The sequence below is a fragment of the Cibotium barometz genome, chromosome 48 (genome assembly GCF_041138505.1).
Source record: "Cibotium barometz isolate CiBa-2024 chromosome 48, ASM4113850v1, whole genome shotgun sequence".
Lineage (NCBI taxonomy): Eukaryota > Viridiplantae > Streptophyta > Polypodiopsida > Cyatheales > Cibotiaceae > Cibotium > Cibotium barometz.
In genome coordinates, this window is record NC_141093.1 from 38,331,837 (window position 1) to 38,341,628 (window position 9,792).

The window sequence follows — 9,792 nt, forward strand, 5'->3', positions numbered from 1 at the left end:
CAAATTATGGATTAAGGTTTATGCCTAAAGATCTATGTGTAAGGATCTATGCATAAGGCTCTATGCATAGAGCCTTATGCTTAGAGCTTATGGCTTATGCACAGAGCCTTATGCATAAAGCTTATGCCTAGAGCTCTATGCATGCATAAGGTATACACATAATGGATTTGCTTTTTAAGTCCTCCTTATTCTATAAACATGATAGCCTCATTTTTATAATGCAGACATGTGGGGGGATGATCTAGACTCGAGAAGCTCAATGGTGCCCGTCATTCAGTGTCTATCATTGATAATTTAGATTTGGAGCAACTCTCATAGTTGGCCACAAGTTTGTTGCATCGATATGGGAGAGAGAATATGTGGAAATTTTTGTCTCCACCCTCGTTTCCTTCCATAGTTAACCCTACACCTATGGGGGGTACTCTGATGGGTGGTTCTACTCCTAGGTTATGCACTCCTATACCCTTATCCAATCCTATTAGATAATCTAGTCCATTTTAGGGTTAATTTGGGCCTTCATGTGGAGGTTGTGAACAACCCACTCCCCTTTCTTCTATGGCTCCTAGTCCATGACCTCGTATCATATCCTTGTCATATAGGAGGTCTTCCTCTTCTCGTTGTTCTAGGGGGGGTGATTGTGGAGGTTATTTTAGGGGCAGTAATAGATCTGCTTCCAATTCCCCATCAAAAGATATGCAGGCACATCAAGTGGTTGATCTAAATGCCTATGATCCTCCGACACTTTCTTACCGCGTAACAGATGATGGGAGTATCATTGAGGAGGATAGCAAGGGGAAGCATGTCAGCACGCATGCATTATCTTGTAAATCTTGAGTTCAAAAATATTTGGGGCATTGATTTGAGAAATCAAGGTAATGCAAAGAAGAAATACATTCTAAGTATATTGAAGATATAGTTTCCTGTGCCACACCCCCCGACTTACAATTTAATGACCTTAAGATGTTGGATCGTATGCGAGGATGTAAAATCCTAGATTTCATGACGGGTGCGTGAATATTCCCTTATAAATAAAAATATATATCTTAATTTAAAAAAAACAATATATAGGAAGCGGCTATCACTCTACCGACCCCCCCCTTCGAGTTGGCTCATGACTACAGGTGGCTTGACCTTTCCTTGCGCATGGGTGCCAACCAACACAAATTGCTCATCATCGTTGTGATGGCGTCTCCTTTCCACTGGCCATGAGCCACGTCACCTTATCTCTTGTTTATTTCTTCTCTCATCGGCCAACTACGTAGACCCTTTCCTCATCATCTTATCCCTCAATGCATAGCGATGGTGTTAACTTGTCTCTCTCTTATGCGTGCATGCTTTGCTCCCCCTCTCATTCCTATAAAACCATTCCCCCCGCCATCTCGACAACAACTCCTCCTATATCTTCTGTCAGTCCCTTTGTTTTTCTCCCATGTAGCCCCTCACCACCCTCGTGGATGCACTTTTTCAGTGAGCTTATGGAGGCGAGCCATCCAGAGGAGATGCGAGCTTCTATAGGTGAAGGTGAGCTTTTGAAGCACATGCAAGCATTTGTTTTAACTTTTAGGCAAGCTTCTCCAGCACCTATGAGTGCAAGCTTCATTAGCTAGTATGGAATAATGAGTTACATAGTATCATATTATGTAGCATCACATGATACTTTTCTATCACAAAAAGTTACATGTACATATCACTTGTATACAAGAAGCACTATGATTCATGCTTTACCCTAACCACTTATGCAAATCAGATTATTCTTTACGACCATATCATGTGACCACACATTTAAGAAGTCCAACAAAAGTTACAATCTATTATTCAAATAATAATACTATAAAAAGATTCATAAAAGCATATTTTCAACACAAATGTAAAAAAGCTCCATACTTCCAACACAGAAGCAGAAAATAACTATAGTTTAAATGTGAAGTATGAAACAATGTGGTTTCCAAACATCTACTTTTCTCTTACAATCAACATGTAAAAAAAGCATTGATAATATCATTTGTGAATAAAACCTCATCATACTTCATAAATGGGACAAGCACTAATGTGCATCATCCTTCATGACCATACCATACTATTCTTTAAGACCATACATTTGATAAGTATAACAAAAGATACAATCCATAGTTCCAACAATAGTAACTCATAAAGACCATAGTTCATGCACAAAATCAAAAAATATCCATATCTCTAACATCAAGCATCCAAGTATACCTACTCATCTTTGCCTTCCTCTCTTGCATGAGAGGCAGGTCTAAGAAACTCTTTTAACATGAGCTCATCCTTCTCTAAAGAAATGCAATTTCAGCCCAGCTCTTTGCATGCATTGGCCATGTTTCCTATCCCTGCAAACACATCAATGATCTTGTCTCCTGGCCTTGTAAAGCAATGTATGAGAAACCTGCAAAGCATTGAGAGTTAAATAAAACATTCATAGACTTGCATCTCAATAAGGCACACACTTTACATAGGGACCTCATATAGATAACTTACTCACTCAAGCTTTTATTCCTCTTTGTTTCTCCTCGAACAATGGCATTTTGGAAAGTTGACATTGGTTCCTCTCCAAGATCTGACTCCCTCATCCAATTGGTACCAGCAATGCAAAGTTTAGGATATTTCTTAAATGCTTCTACCTTGTTGTAGATGAGTGGATTACAATCATACGAAAGAAAGAGGATAGCACTAGCCATTCAACCTGCAAGAATGGAAACACACTAAAGTTATGTGGGAGCATAACTTAACCCATAAACATTTACAAATTCCATTGAAATAATAAAATACATTATATCTTTTATGTTCATGTTGACTTACCACCTCTTTTTACATGTAGGAAGAGTTGATGTATACCATCAATGTACAATAGAAAGTAAACCCATGAGTAGCAACTACCTTATGGATCATAGGAAGGTGCTTTGGTAGACATGTTGTGACCATCCATCCCTCGTATGCCACAAATTCCCTTGCAAACTTGAAATTAGCTTTTGCTAGTGCTTTGCTAAAGATATTCCATTCAAGAATTTGTTGGCCCATCCAACACTATGCAGCTGGAAGGGATGTCAGAAAGTCTGCCCACATCATCATAACCACTTGATCACTACTTGTGCTTTTTGCAGTGATGACAAGTCTTCAGGACTATTCAAAATCAAGAAGTTTGACACTTTCTAAAGCACCCTGTAAATAGAGAATCATATGTACATGTGGTCAATAGAATGGTTTATACATCACATGATGATGCTCACATAGAGATACTACTAACCTGCGGCCATCTATTATTCCAATGGCATCTACAACCATCACAATGTCACCTTTGATGACACGATGGTACACATCTTTAGATGAAGAACCTCCTCCTTCGCCTGGGAACATGGTTAGGAATTACATATCCATATATTGAACTTTACCTTGTATTCATGCCAAAGATTTCTTACCTTGCATTTCTCCAGTCTTCTTTCCATGGTCGTGCGTGCCTCCCACATCAACCTCTGGCTGGTCCATGTCTAAAAGGATTGAATCAAAGAGGTTCTTCTTACTACTCAAGTAGTCAGCTCCTCTCTTAGTTCTTAACTTCTTTTTCTTGGAAGCTGAGCCTTGTTCAGGATCCTTCATACCCCGCTCTTTCCATCTCAACCATTCTATTATTCAAAGTGGTAAAGATAATACATGGATTGCCCATCAAGCATGTGGTACAATGGAAGCTAAAATAATACATGATTTTTACTCACAAACAAGTTGGCCTCCAAAGGGTGTCTCTTTCCCGATGGATAATCAATCCACCAAGGACACACATCCAACTCCCATTTTGTGTTGATCCGGGCCAGAAGGCTTGGTGGATACATGGTAGAGGGTCCATATTTAATCACCCAATCATGACACTCCATGGGAATATTGGAGATATATTGTACACGGAGTAGGTGCATAACCCACCTGCAATATCCAAGTTTACTTTTACATAAGTATGCATTAGACATGCATACTATTGACCTTGTTAAATTGTCATCTTAAAAAGTCACCTGTAAACAAGACAACGAATAGACATAGTCATGAATGGTTGTTTTTAGGAAGAACATGGTGTCTCATGTCATCCTCAATGTCAAAGAATGCACCCTTGAAATGGATTTGTCGACAGATTCGAAAATAGATAAGTGCTCTCGGGGAACCTAAACTTGATCCTCTCTAAGATCAAAAGTCATAATAGAAACCATCTCCATTGCAAGATCAATCATTTGACTCCAATATGTCTCCTTTTGGAGATGTACTTGCGGAATGACTTATTGTTAGCCTTCATGCCATGAGCTTCCCATGTGTCCGAATCTGAAGCAAGGAGCTTCAACACCTCTTTCTTCCTATATAGTCCATTAAACAATAATACATGTTGTTGATGAGGCACATGGACCCGAGTAAGCCTAAAAGAAAAATACATTCAGATCCACGAATAGTTTTCTATTCCACAAGAGTCTACGAAAAGAAAAGGGTGCTCACATGTCTACAAAGAAAAGGGTGCTCACATGTATCTTACCTATTAACTTTGGCAAGTGCAAGCAATATTTCACCTTCTTGAGATTTGTAAAACTTCAAAAATTGACAATACACACGAACATGTCGAGATCGTGATGATGATTAAGTGGATAGATTACCTTTCTTGATGCTTTCCATCCATGTCTTACATCTATGGTTTCCATCCCAAACAAGAAACCTTTTATTGCTCAATATGCTCCACTCTGAATCATCTTGAACCACCTCTATCTGTACCTCTAACCAATTGACTATGTTTATGGTTACCCCATAGTAAGCAAGATTTAGTAAATAACGACTTGGATAAATCCCATAGTGCACAGAATTAATCATAATAAAACATCGTCAAAAACTTCCATTCTTTGCACTCAAGAGCTATGCTACAAAATGATGTGTTGGGGAGGCGGTGATGGCCATGCACTAGGCCTTGGAATAACATATAAGTGCATTTAACATATGTAAAGATTAAGGGGTAACAACAAAGACTTTGAATTGCATCTATATGCATCTTACATTTAAGTTGAGGGTAACAGCAAAGCCAATGCCATGCTTGATGTATCATAAAAGTCCCATCATAGTTTCATCACATCTCAGCCATTGTCTTGTATTTGTCTCTACTTCAGCCTTACAAACATGGGTATAGTGTTCCCCAATTGCAGCTGCAAGCAAGAAGAGAAGGCTTCCTTTTGTCTCCTTTAAGAGAAGGCTTCCTTCTGTGCAGGAAGTAGGATGTTTGATCCGAATGCTCAACAACCCCACCAATCAATGGCTTTTGCATTGGGCATTAGGGAAAAATCCGCACACGAATCAAGGGCTTGCATGCCGAGCGCAAGGGAAAAATCAATACACCAATCGGTGAAGATAGCTTACATCGGGCGTAAGGGAAAAATCAATACACCAATCAATGGCTTGAGTCGAGCGTAAGGGAAAAATTATCACACTATGCCAGTCATCACAGGAGTAAGGGAAAGATCAACACACCAATCAATGGCTTGCGCTAGGTGTAAGGGAAAAATCAACACAGTAATCTTGGGCTTGTGCGGGGGTAAGGGAAAAATCAACATAGTAATCTTGCAATTGCGGCAAGTTGCGCAAGGAAAAAAAACATAATTATACAGAGTTATGGCATGACGTATAGGGGAGCGTGAGAAGGAAGCCTATGTGAGTCAGGTTGGCTAATCGTACTGCATATTTATTGTAATGGGTTTGACGATTGAAGATTCGGTGCTACAATAATCATGTAAGTATGCCTTATATATTCTTCTAGAGTACGTCTAAGTGCAAGGCATGCATGTTCTTCTTCGTGAAGTGATGCTCGAAATGCCTCTGCGTGAAGGAGGTGTGCCCCTGCTACAACGACTGGAAGACGCAGCAAGGCTTGCACCGGGTGCAAGTGCTCTAACTGCTGCTCGAAGACGTCAAAATGTTCTTCTATGTGAAGTGCATGCTTTGAAATTTACACTTTAAAGTGATAATATTATGGGTTGCTTTTCATATTCGAGGCTTCAGATAATAACAATTGGTACGACTTCTACATATAACTTTTCTCTTGGAAAATGCAAGGATTCCCATGTTAAAATTTTAAACTTTAGCTTTAGAGAAAAGCACAATAAAGTTTTTCATAAGAAGAGTATTTTAATCTATATATAGAAAATAACACTCATTTTTTCAACACATGGCAAGATACAAAATTTTAGCTACTTGTAATAAAAAATAGTGGAAAACCCATGTCACCAATCCATTATACAACATATGTGTAAAAGTGAACAAGCTGATAAACACTCTAAAGAGAGCTTTCCCAATGATAACAAAAAGAAACCTAGCATGGTATATTTTTTTCAACCACCCAACAAATATAGATGATAAATGTTATTAGTAGGAGGTTCCTTTGAGAGTAAGCTTCAACATGGCCATGTTTTTGTAAACTTGAGTGCTGTAATAGATAATGCCTCTTCAAAGCATCTTGTAATTGCTTTAAGTGAACACATAGACATTGAAGGGAGTATCCAATACATCTTGGACTCAAGCATATCCTTGGCATATAATGTTGTTTCCTACCATTTGCAAGATGGGGACAATCCCAGCACATCAAAGAAAGGTTCTGAGCATATAGTTGTGGAGGATTCTGCATCAAAAGATGATTTAAAGTATCAAAATGAAAGATGGTAAAGCAAAAGCTTATGGAATCAATATTGACTTTGACCTAGATGATGATTGTATGCAGGCGGATGGAGAGGTGCCTTTGAGACCTCAGGAGTGCCCTGCTAGAAACTATTGTCCTCCTTCAAGCTTCCTTCCTATTGTTAGAAAGATGAACTCATCTACAGTCATTGGAAAATTCATTGGAAAGATTCTTGTTTGAGCTACCAAGAGAGTACAATGGTGACTGTATCTATGAGTTTCCACCAACTTTTGGGATGCTTGCCAATATGGAAGACATGGAGCATAGGTATGATGGACACATATGGACAAGGCCAATTTTGTCTCGTCACAACATTGATGCAATTGTCAAAGTGGCATATTGTGCAGGTATATTTGAGTGTCAGAATCAAATATGTCCTCATTTCAAGAACATGTGGGACCAGAAACAAGGCTTTCTTCAAAGGTCTCATTTTAAAAAAAATGTGATCTTGGCACATTAGCCATTGCTGGAGTTGGCACATTGGTGTGCCATTTTTGTCAAAAACTTGTCATCTGCATAGGGACCTGCTCATGTCTGGCATATTACATATTTTTGTGGGATAATACACATACAAGGCTAATGATTCATGTTGAAACACATCTACACTAGGTTCAAGTCAGCAAATCAAGAAAAGACATTCAAAAAGTAAAGAACCTTGTTGAGAATGTTGTCAAAGCGCAGAGTGGAGTAGGTCCAGGAAAAATTCAGATGTCAATTGCCAAAAATATCATTGAGGAAATTGTAATGAAGGCTGGCAGAAAGAAGGAGGAACTCTTTGGAGACAAAGAATTATCAAACTTCCTTGATGAGCTATGCCCCTTAGTGCAAACAAAAAGGTTTGGAAAATTTCTTATCTTCTATATATTTATGGAGCCATATATCAAGAAACCCTTAATTAATTAAATGGTTGTATTTGGAGTTTTGAAAGGATGGTCAATAAAGCAAGGAAGTCTGCATTGCCGCCGGGAGGTTTGGGACTTGATGCTATTTTAGAGTTGAAGAAGAATTGTATGTATGATTTTTTTCATTGTAGTTGCTTTCCTGGATAAGGATTTGAGGAGGACCGATGCTTCATTTTCGAAATGTCTACAAAAGGACCTGCATTTTGGTGTTGACTTGGTGAGGCGAATGGATCGAGATGGAAGTGGTGATTTAAACACTACATGGGTTATGTTTGACCACACACGAAGAGTAGTTGGGTGGTCAACACTTGCATGTCATGTCTACGATCCAAGGTATATTGCAAGATCAATCAAATATATGTCCCATGTGTGTCTATTTCAATCATGTTTTAAACTAAACAATAAGTCTATGTCAATTGTGTAGTTTGCAAGAATTACTAACCATAGCAACATGTGAAATGAAAGAAGGACACCGAGGCATAATTTTTTTAAAAGGAAATGATGAATGAGGTGATGTTGCGTATTGGGCACCCACAAGCAAATTTCTTTGGATTCATGGGGCCAATGAGTCACAGGCCAACTGGAGAGCAGTATGCCATGTGTTAATGGTGGAGTTAAAAATGTAATGCATGGTCGTGAAAGAACTTATTTGTTTTATTGGGAGTAGAGCCTGTACAAAAGGAGTTTCAAGAAGAGGATCAGCACTTATAATTGTGTGTCATGGCGAACATCAACAAACAAAAGAAGAAGCTCAAGAGAAGTATACCATGATATGGCAACCACACCACGCACCAACCTTGCTGAGAGCAAGCATGAGAGGTGGCTTGCTAGAGAAGGTTTTAAGAGCAAGATCAGCTTGTATGATGCTGCTATTAGTGACTTGGAAAATGCTCTGCTTCAAAGTGCCAAAATGCAAGGGTATCAAAGTGGAAAACACTTGGGTGCTAGCCCTAGCTAATTTAACTGACAAAAAGATGTCAAGTGAAATCTTTACCCAGGTTAACCATGTCTGGTTATGGCTAGAGTTGGGGATGAGTTTCTGTATTTGGTTTAACCCATAGTAAAAGTGAGTCTTGTGCCTTATGTGAGTTAGATAATCCTTGAGCCTATGAGAACTCCCATGGTGTAGGTTCTTGCTCGAGGATCACTACTTTATTTATTGTCTCACATGTGCCATGAGTGCTAAGTTAAAAGCTTAATTGTTAGCCATTGGTTTAAAATAAGAATGTTTACTGCATATTATAGAGAAGTGACCATCCTTCTTAGAAAGGTGATTGTCTTATATGGGATTATTTATTTTGGTTTTATAAAGATGTTGAAAACACTTGGTTTCAAAATGTGAATGATGATGATGATGAATTCGTGAACTCTTAATGACGATGATGATGAATTTGTGAACTAGGGAACTTTCCCTAGGGTAACCATTCCGATGAGATTGGTTTGGGGCAACCATTCCAATGTGATCTAATTGTTGATCGGTCTGGGGCAACCAGGTTCTCCCCACCCGGGGCAACCGACTCTTGAAATACTTAGAGATTGAAAAAATTACCTTCATTTGGTGGTGGGTGAACCACTACGTGGCGGGGTGAGGGTTCTTTCTAGTAGTTATAAGCCTGATGGAAAGGTCTTTCATAGAAGGAAGAGGGTGAAGGGGAAACTTTGCATTCTACTATGCGAGTGATTTTTCACCACAACGGTTGTAAGCTCTAGATTGTTTTGCAACTCGATGAGCCAAGGGATTGGAGATGGATGTAACTCGGGACACCGAGGTTTGAAATTAATCAATTCCTTTGTGTGTGTGTGTGGAATGACTTGATTGGAAAAGAATGTATTCATTAAGGGATAAAGGAATATGTGCACAAGAATAAATCAATGAATAATGTTGTAACTTGCATCATCAGTGAAACAATGTGCTTAGTAATTTAGGTAAACATCATAGATGAATGGTTTTAGTCACTAGGAAGCGGGTGGTCGGTTCGAATGTGGTGAATCAGGTGTTTCCTTTACAAAGAGACTAGAAATCAAAAAGAGATCCTGGACATATTTGGTAGGACCCCCAACCTTGTGGAGATTGCTTATAAATTGGATCGTCCAAGAGAGGCACCGATTAGATAGCTCTCACAATGGATTAGGATTGATCTTACCAAGTGAGGTGCCTCCCTATCCTTGGTGTGACAGGATGGGTGGTAT